Raw genomic sequence first — 9,075 nt, 5'->3', positions numbered from 1 at the left:
GAGAGGGAGTCAACCACTATATTCCAGTGTCCTGCAGAGCTCTCTCCTTAGAATTCATTTATTGTTTCCAACCATCTTGTTATTACTGAATTCTTTCTTGGATGCAACACTTGACCTTATTTTTATGACTGCAACTTAATGAAATACCTCCCTGTATAGGGTCACTCAAACTTTAAAATAGATGAAGCCAAATTTCAAATAATGACACCTTCCTGTTAACTAAACAGACACTGGGCATTTTATCAATTATAGCAAAATTATCATAATTCACATTGTGAATCTTTGAATGGAACTATTAACCACAATATCAAAGCACAAGAATAATAACTATAAAAGAGATCATTTGTTATATATCTGGGACTGATTTTTTTTTAACTAAGACATAGTTAAATGGGAATTAAGTTCAACTCAGTTTCTGAAAACATTGTAGCTAATTAAGCATTTAGAATATCATAAATTGAAAAACAAAATATAAGTGAGAAAAGAGTTGTAGTGAAGAGTCAATTTTGTTTGAGGAAGAGACAATATATCTTCCCTCTTTATGGCCTAATTTAGTTTTAGATAGATAGATAGATAGATAGATAGATAGATAGATAGATAGATAGATGATAGATAGATAGATAGATAGATAGATAGATAGATAGATAGATAGATAGACAGACATAGACATATATATAGATAGATAGATATAGATATATTAATGAAAAGATTAACTTTCTTCCAGAACCAAATGACTAATGATAATGAAGTTCAGTGGCTTCCTTCACAGTGCCTAGAGGTTTGGCACAGTTGCTGAGCCAGAGTCTGCGTAAATGGAAGTTAGTATGCCCATACATATGATGTTCTGATCCTATTCCAACTGTACACTATCTTGAATAGACTGCCTACTTTGTCTTTATTACCTGTGAAATAAAATATATGTATAATTAACTCTAGTTTAATTATGCTAAAGGTGACCTACAAAAATATCATAAATTTCAATTGCCTCAGCTATGTGCTCCAGCAGTTAAATATCCCTTCTAGGCAAGCCAAGATAAGTCAGCAAATAAGCTGATAAATAGTGACCCTCTGATGTACTTCTAAAAGTCCTCAAAGTCACTCTGCCATGTTTCACTCTTGCCAATAACATCAAGATGATAAGTCAGGTCTCACAAGAGCTAATCAGTGGAAAGCCCTAGGGCCTTAATCTTGACCAGTCAACTGCCTTTATTGAAGAAAACATGGCTTGGCAGATAATTCTCAGTATCTTACATCCTAAAATGTAATCTGGTAAGATTCTAGAAAAAAAGTCAGTGAGAAATTGTTATGGTAGATATAGATATGTGTATATGCCTGTGTATGTGTAACATTTTTCAGTTTTAAGTTCTAAATAGAAAATAACTTAATATATTGTTTTCTTTGTTTTTCTTATACATATGGGTCAAGATTCACAAGAAAAAAAAAAATGGGAAAAAAAGAGGGAGGGGTGAAAGACAGAGAATTAACCCTCTCATTCTCTGTTAAATATTTAATGTATCAAATGATAAAATGTCAAAGCTTAACTATTGTTAGGTGCTAGTGTTTCTTTGTACACACATTAATCTGAACAGGCTTGGAGAATGAGCCAGGAGGACAAACATCTTCAAGGCAGAGACAAGGTCGTGGCTACCTCCTGTATAGAAGAGAAACTGATTTACATCTTTCAAATCTACACGTGAAAAGCTATTCAAAGTATTGTCATGAACTCTGTTAATAATAGTCATTATTGTTATTGTACTTTGAAGGCAGACACTTTACAAGCAAGTGCCTTGAGGAAATTAAAATTATTTCTCTTTTTCATATAACAAGCAAAATGATCAAAAAGTTCAAATAACTTTTGCGAGGACACATTTATCAGGCTCTGAAGCCAAAAATCCAATATCACCTGACCTACATAGATTTCTCTGCATTTTCTGCATTTCTATTCGAATTCTGGGGTAGGTCAGATACTGCTCCCTCCACCCCAGTTCTTTGTGGGTTGTTTAAGAGGTCAATATTTGCTGCTTAGCTGCAGGGCCCTGTTCAGGGGCATCACAACCTGTTACTGAAACTCATCAGATTCTTACCTTACAGAGCCTTCTCCCAAGCTGGGAAACTTAAGTCAGTACTCTGGACCCAGAGAACCTCCTTGAGGGTTGCTTTGAAATTAATTTATGATATAATGATTTTTAACTTTTCAAGGTTTTTTTTTAAAATACATCAATGTTTACGCATCCCTGAGTGTGCTTTATTTCCAAGTGATCACATTTCCTGTGAAATGCTTTTATGTCTTCTAAGATGAATTACCTCAGTCCTCATAGCCTATGTTGAAAGACAGATTAAAATATACTTCAAAATGTAGTTCACATAATTTAATTTTGCTGTTCATTATATAGAATGACTTGATCTACTTTTGTTGATTTTATGGCATATTTAACAGTCTTACTTAATGTCCTAACAGATTAATATTTTGAATTATTTTATTGAGTGTATCTCTACTTCTCTCCATGGGTTCAACAAACACTAGCACAATAAATGACTGAATTGGCAACTACAGAACAAATAATAAAATTAATGGTACAATCATCAGAAAGTAGAGATTATCATGAGCATAGTGTATGTCCTCCCAAATCCCGTGTTCGAAATCCTGAGAACTGATGGGATGTAGTGGGAGGCACACCTTTCATTAAGTTATTATGTTCAGTAGTCCAGCAATCACGGATAGCTAGAGGTCTGGGGAAATCTCAAGATGACCCTTTATGCCCAAAACCATGTGAAGAAAGAGTCATATACTTTATATATAGTAAGTACATGTGTGCATGTGTATGTTTGTAAATTTCCACACATAGTAAAGAAAACACAGTTGTCCTATATAATACATGCATTTAAGCTCTCATTTATTTGATGTTTCAAGATTTTTTTCTCTCAGATTATATATGGACATCATGTGTTCTAACCCTTTAGAATTATTGAATTACTATGCCTCTTTCAACAGATATAGTTTACAGGGGAATAAAAATGAAGGTGGTTGATAGAAGGAGATATTTTATTTTTTATATGTTTTGAAAATAGCTGTAGAGATTTATTTGTAGTCATGTTTCTTATAATTAAAGATAATATTTAATATAAATATACCTACCTGTATATACAATTATACATTTAATTCTACATAGATTTATTTATTAGATACTTTTAAAATGATATATGTAGTTATACAGAGATATGTGTGTATGTTCTCTATATCTATTTATAGTTATGTAAATGACTATATTTATATATTTATGAATATGTAAATGATATATATGGAGTGAGAAAAAGAATTAGAATATGAAACTAATACATATAATAAAAAATAATATGTAACATTTTCTGAAATGCTTCCTGGTTTTATGCCCATTTCATATGTGACCTGATTCACATTCAATTAATACTTAAAACACAAATTTATGTGCCCTAAAATCCCTTCCAAAGAGTTTAGTAATCCCCAAGGGACAATACTGAGCAATAGTGAAGCTCCATAGAAGTTATACTGTTATAGGAATATATTGCTATATTGTTATGGGACTATATTGTTCCTAGGATTTCTCACTAATAAAAAGAGATAAGGAAGCAAATAGCTCATGAAAGTGATTCTCATGATAGTACACAGATTAACAAGATGATCTTTTGTTAGGTTATCATCACTATTATCATTATAAAAACTGAATCAAACTTTGTACATGCATTTTCATCATTTCACTAAAGTTCAAACTGAATCCATTAAACAAAATTGCCTCATTGGAATAAGTTTTAAGCAAGAGTCCTGCCAGGAAACTGCTTTTCAGGTATAACTAACAGTTGTTACTTAATAGCATCTGTACTAAGTCAAATACTTTGAAAGTATTTAAATAAGAGAAAAAGACACAATTTATATTTACTTGTGTCTACACTATTTGTGTTTATTATTTGCATGTGTTTCATTAATCATTATTCATAGCTCAGAAATTTTCCATGTATTTTCTTAATACCATTTGAGCAGAATAAATATAAGAAGTTTAAGAGTCCTCCATTTTCTTATTTATCACATTGACACTAAAGCTTATCTACATATTAGAAATGAAGCTGCTCAAATAATATCATTAAGAGAACTATGAAAATTTTTGTAATAATCTATTCTGCTGTCATACAACATAAATATTTGTGAGTTTTATGTGAATCAAATGGATAACTCTACCGAGTTCCATTTAAGATATTTTGAAAGTATGATATGGTTGAGAAGAAATCCAATAAAATTGTGTACTGGGGACATTAGAATAATTCAAAACTGAATGTATAAGTAATAAACAGTAATTTTCTCCCATCACTTACTCTGCAGTTTAAATTTATAAAAATCTCGGTGGTGTTTTAAATTATGGGCTTTACTATAGTCAGATTGAATTCTGATAGTTTGCATTATAAGATGAGCAGGTCATCTGATTGTTATGGATTACTAACTGGGCAGATGCAAATTTTTATCAGGACACTGCAGGAAGCTTAAAGCCTAAGGCAATTTTAGCTGCACCCTTGTATGATATAAATTACTATCTTAATATTAAAATTTTCTTTTGTGGAGATATAAAAGATATGTGTCTATATATATATATTATATAAAGAGGTGATAGCAGTTTTAATTCTTTGGAGTACACTGTCTTGATGGACTATCTTTTCTTTAATTTTCCTTTTATGTTATGGGACTCTATGTACCCTTCGCATAAAGATTTCAAGGAAAATAGTACCAATCACTGAGTAAGAGAATTATTTCTGACTTTGGAAGGAATGGAAGTGTATATATCAGAAGATTCTCAAGAGTTAAAATCCTCATCATTTCTAATTATTAACTTAGGGATACAGGTAAAAGAAATTTGGAGAGTCCGGATCGGGTTTCCGGTTACATTTCTAACTTTTATTTGAACTGCAAATATAGAAGAATATGAAAACACCAAGAATCAGCTAGGTTTTCATTCTTACTCGGTGATAAACGGAACAACCTGGGTTGTTTGAAACAGCTTTTAGATTTTGTTGCTTAGCATAAGGTTCTAAGAAAATGTTATTTGATACAACTTCCGTTTGTCATTGATGTAAGGCATACCTTAATTTTTAATCTAATCTAATCAGCTTGGTAGTTTAGGCATTATTAAACAGGCAGGCCACCATCCAAGCAGTACTAACTATAAGATATCATGATCAACAAATGTTTCATACTAATGAATGGCAAATTTAATTTACTTACATTCTAATGTTAATGAAAACACTACAAATGAGTAAAATTGGATTTAAATATATACACAATTCTTTTTTACTATTTATTCAAAAATAATGATATAGAACTGATTAAAACAAACTCAGATAGTCTTTGTATAATGCTTAATGATAAAATATTCAGAGCTTCTTCTCTCTCCCCACCGTTCTTCTGAAGAGGCTGCTCTTTGTCTTTCCAACCCTCTTTTCTCTCCTCCTCTCTCTTTATCTCTCTCTGTCTCTCTCCCTTTCTGTCTGTCTGTCTCTGTATCTCTTGCTTCTTTTTCCTATACTCCCATTACCCTCTTCCTAAAGAAAACTTCATACTCACCCCAAAACCAAAAGAATGCACGGAACTTTATTATCCAAATCTAAGAACCCCAGTCTTTCCTGGTGAGTTCTCCTGAATTTTTCCCTACTTTGGGCACTAAACTGACTTCCAGTACTATCTCTGGACATGTATGTTGCACTATCCTTTCCTAGTTATCCAGAACTTCTGTAGTCTCCACAACCCCAGCCATATATATATATATATATATATATATATATATATATATATATGCTTAGTGTGTGTGTGTGTGTGTGTGTATACAGCTTCTACTAAGCCTCCTATTTGTGGTCTGTAAATGAAGCAGTAACAAGATAATGAAAGAAGCTGATTTCAAATCTTATGGAGACTGTGAGGAATTTTGCTTTTCAGGCAAAAGAACTAAGATGTGAGTGGATTCTTACAATCTTACGATAGAACTTTCATGAGTGACACTTGAATTTCACAGATGAGAATACCTTTTTAAAAAGGTTGTTGCTAAATGTAGAATCCAATCCTGTTGGAAATTATGTGACATTGTTGAAGTAACAGTAGGTTGACCAGATGTTTATAAATAAGCATCTGCTTCGTAAAAATTTATTACTATGTTTAAATAAATTTATTTGTGGGTAAGCTTCTGCCTTCAAATAACATACAGCAGAGAAATCCTGTTTATAGCTATTTTAGCAGCCACCACCTAGTTATTAGGCACCATCAATGTGATAAATGGCAAAAGTCTCCACTGCAAATAGAACACAGTCACTGGAAGCTCTGATGATTACTAGCATATTTAGCAGTACAATACTTTTAAATTAATGTGTTGATTTGAGACACAAACTATTAAACACCTAGACAGACAACTGAGTAGTATGAAAATTTAATAAGCACTGGGAAACAAAACATAAATATAAATCATTTTTATAAGATTTGTTTTCCTGGCAGGCGTAGGATAAGAAATTGTAGTATGTGAAATCTGCAATGAAAATTTACAGAATTATTACAACTTCAAAGTAGCTAACAAATATCTTAACTGTCAGATGATAGAACCATTCAAACTCAGTTATTCAAGATATTAAAAATATTAGCATTAAACAAATATGTCCCATATTCTTCCTCAAAATTTTAATTAATAAAGTGATTTATTTTTTATAGATTTGCTTTCAAATTAAAAACTGCTATATCATTGTTCACCTTTTGAAATATGTGTGGAAAGTGTATACACAGTTTTAATATAACAGGAAAATACTTCACTTTGAAGTGAGCTAGTTTGTTCTTATTCACGATATTTGATTATTTGAATCTTAAAGTAATATCTTTTATTAATTCATCATGAGATACATCATGAATAATTTTAACAAATAGTTTCAATGTATTGCAACGGTTTTCATAGTTTGTATGATGAAATATGGAATTAACTTTTAAGACTGTGACATTTCATAGGGATTGAAAATGTATGATGATATTTCACAAGTGATGGCTGATTCATGTGCAGCCTGACTCTCTGAAAGGACTTTATATTATTCACCACTTCTTTAATATATTAAATTTGAATCTTATTTTTTCAGTGAACAATTAATAAAACTCAAAATGGGCCATAGTGGGACATAGTGATATAAAACATATAGTGATTGATTAATATGCATACATTTCATTCATTATTGATTTATTTTCCATTTTGAAAAAACACGTATCGTTATACTAACAAATTTAAAAATTCAAAATGCCAGCTATCTGATGGCTATCTATCTGATGAACTATGTTCAATTAAATTATTTCTATGAGTCCATGAAAGAAGTGATTAATTATAAAAATAAGTTTAGTTTTTCTACAAATAGTTTGGCTATACGAATCAATATGCAAAATGTCCTGTCATCTAGTTTGTAGCATTATTATACAAAGACAACTTTACATTTATACAAAATTTTATATTGATAAACTTAATCTGTATTAGAAAAGAGGCAATAAGACAAGATGCCATGAATGTAAAAGCAAATTATGTCTCTAAAATACAATTAAGTATGTAATCACAGAATTCTGTATATGTATTTGTTTTGATTATCATATACATACATGTAAACACATGTCAGTGCATGTCAATGTGTAAAAAATTTCATTCCTTGCAAGTTAAATTTATGCTTTCATTAAAATGTCAGCCCTGAAAACATACATAAGAGTAGCATTATACAGATTAAGCAGGTTATATTTAAAATAATACGTTGTGGGAATTCTTGCAGCCTTTTTTATACCAGCTAGTTTTGGCATGAATAAGAAGCTTGCATAGCCCTTTTTTGCTGGATTCGGTTCCCAGCATCTGGCATCCCCAGAGGACCACAGATCTCTACCCTTATTGTGATTTTTATCCCCAACTAATTAAACCTTTGTTATACTCCAATCCAGGCTTTTATGGACCTCTTTAACATACCTACATTCTGGTACCCAATGTGGGACTCAACCCCATGACCTTGAGATTAAGACTCTCATGCTCTACTGACTGAGCTAACTGGGTGCCTGTTGAGTGAGGTTTTCTGTCCTGCCCAGTTCCTGCAATCATTAAGTCTCAAATAAATCACACAGAAGTCTGCATTAGTTATAAATTTATTGACCCACTAGCTCAGCTTCTTATTAACTCTTATAACTTACATTAGCCCATTATCTTGTATGTGTTAGCCACACGGCTCAGTACCTTTTTCAGCAGTGTAGTCACATCTTGCTTCTTCTTGTATCTGGACAGGACTGCAGAGGGAGCTTCCTTCTTCCCAGAGTTCTCCTGTTCTCATTGACCTGCCTCTACTTTCTGTCTGGTTGTTCCACCTATACTTTCTGCCTGTCTACTGGGCATTCAGTGTTTATTTAGAACATAATTGACAGAGTGTAGACAATTGTCCCACACCAGGTGGCCGACAAAGTACTCTCCAGTTTAGCTCCCTGCCATTCATCCACGCCAGCCCAAGGTTGGAGCATATATGTATATATCTATACCTATATGCATGTAATATTTGAAAGAGGACAAAATTTGAAAAAGAGGATGGACTGGGTTTGTACACCATCAAAAATATCTTTCATTATACTCAATAACAGTCAAGTTGAAGTTAGTAATCACAAAGCAAGAATCTAGCAAGTACTACCTTCACCGTACAACAAAGGTACAGATCCCTAATTTTAAGGTAGTGGAATAATAAATCCCTAATAGGATTCCTTGAGAACAAATTTATGTCTATTCTATTCTTAGGCCAAATGCATTAATATATTGCTGGGGAGACATTAACAAGAGTCAAGTTGAGGACACTAAGAGCTTGGGGTGATAATCATCAAGTATGTCAGAAGCATCATTTCCAACATAACCAAAGGATAAATAAACAATACAAGGCAACTAAAGCAATACAGAGACAAATAAATTGAGAAACTCTCAAAGAAAATAGTTTGAAAGAAAAACTAATGGCATGGCTCAGTTAAAAATGCTTGGTCAATGTTAATGTTGTGATTTTTATGTAAATGTTATGGCGTGATAAAATGTT

This window comes from Chionomys nivalis, chromosome 16 (genome assembly GCF_950005125.1).
Source record: "Chionomys nivalis chromosome 16, mChiNiv1.1, whole genome shotgun sequence".
NCBI lineage: Eukaryota > Metazoa > Chordata > Mammalia > Rodentia > Cricetidae > Chionomys > Chionomys nivalis.
The sequence above is the reverse complement of the archived record's forward strand: the minus strand, read 5'-3'. Positions refer to the sequence as shown.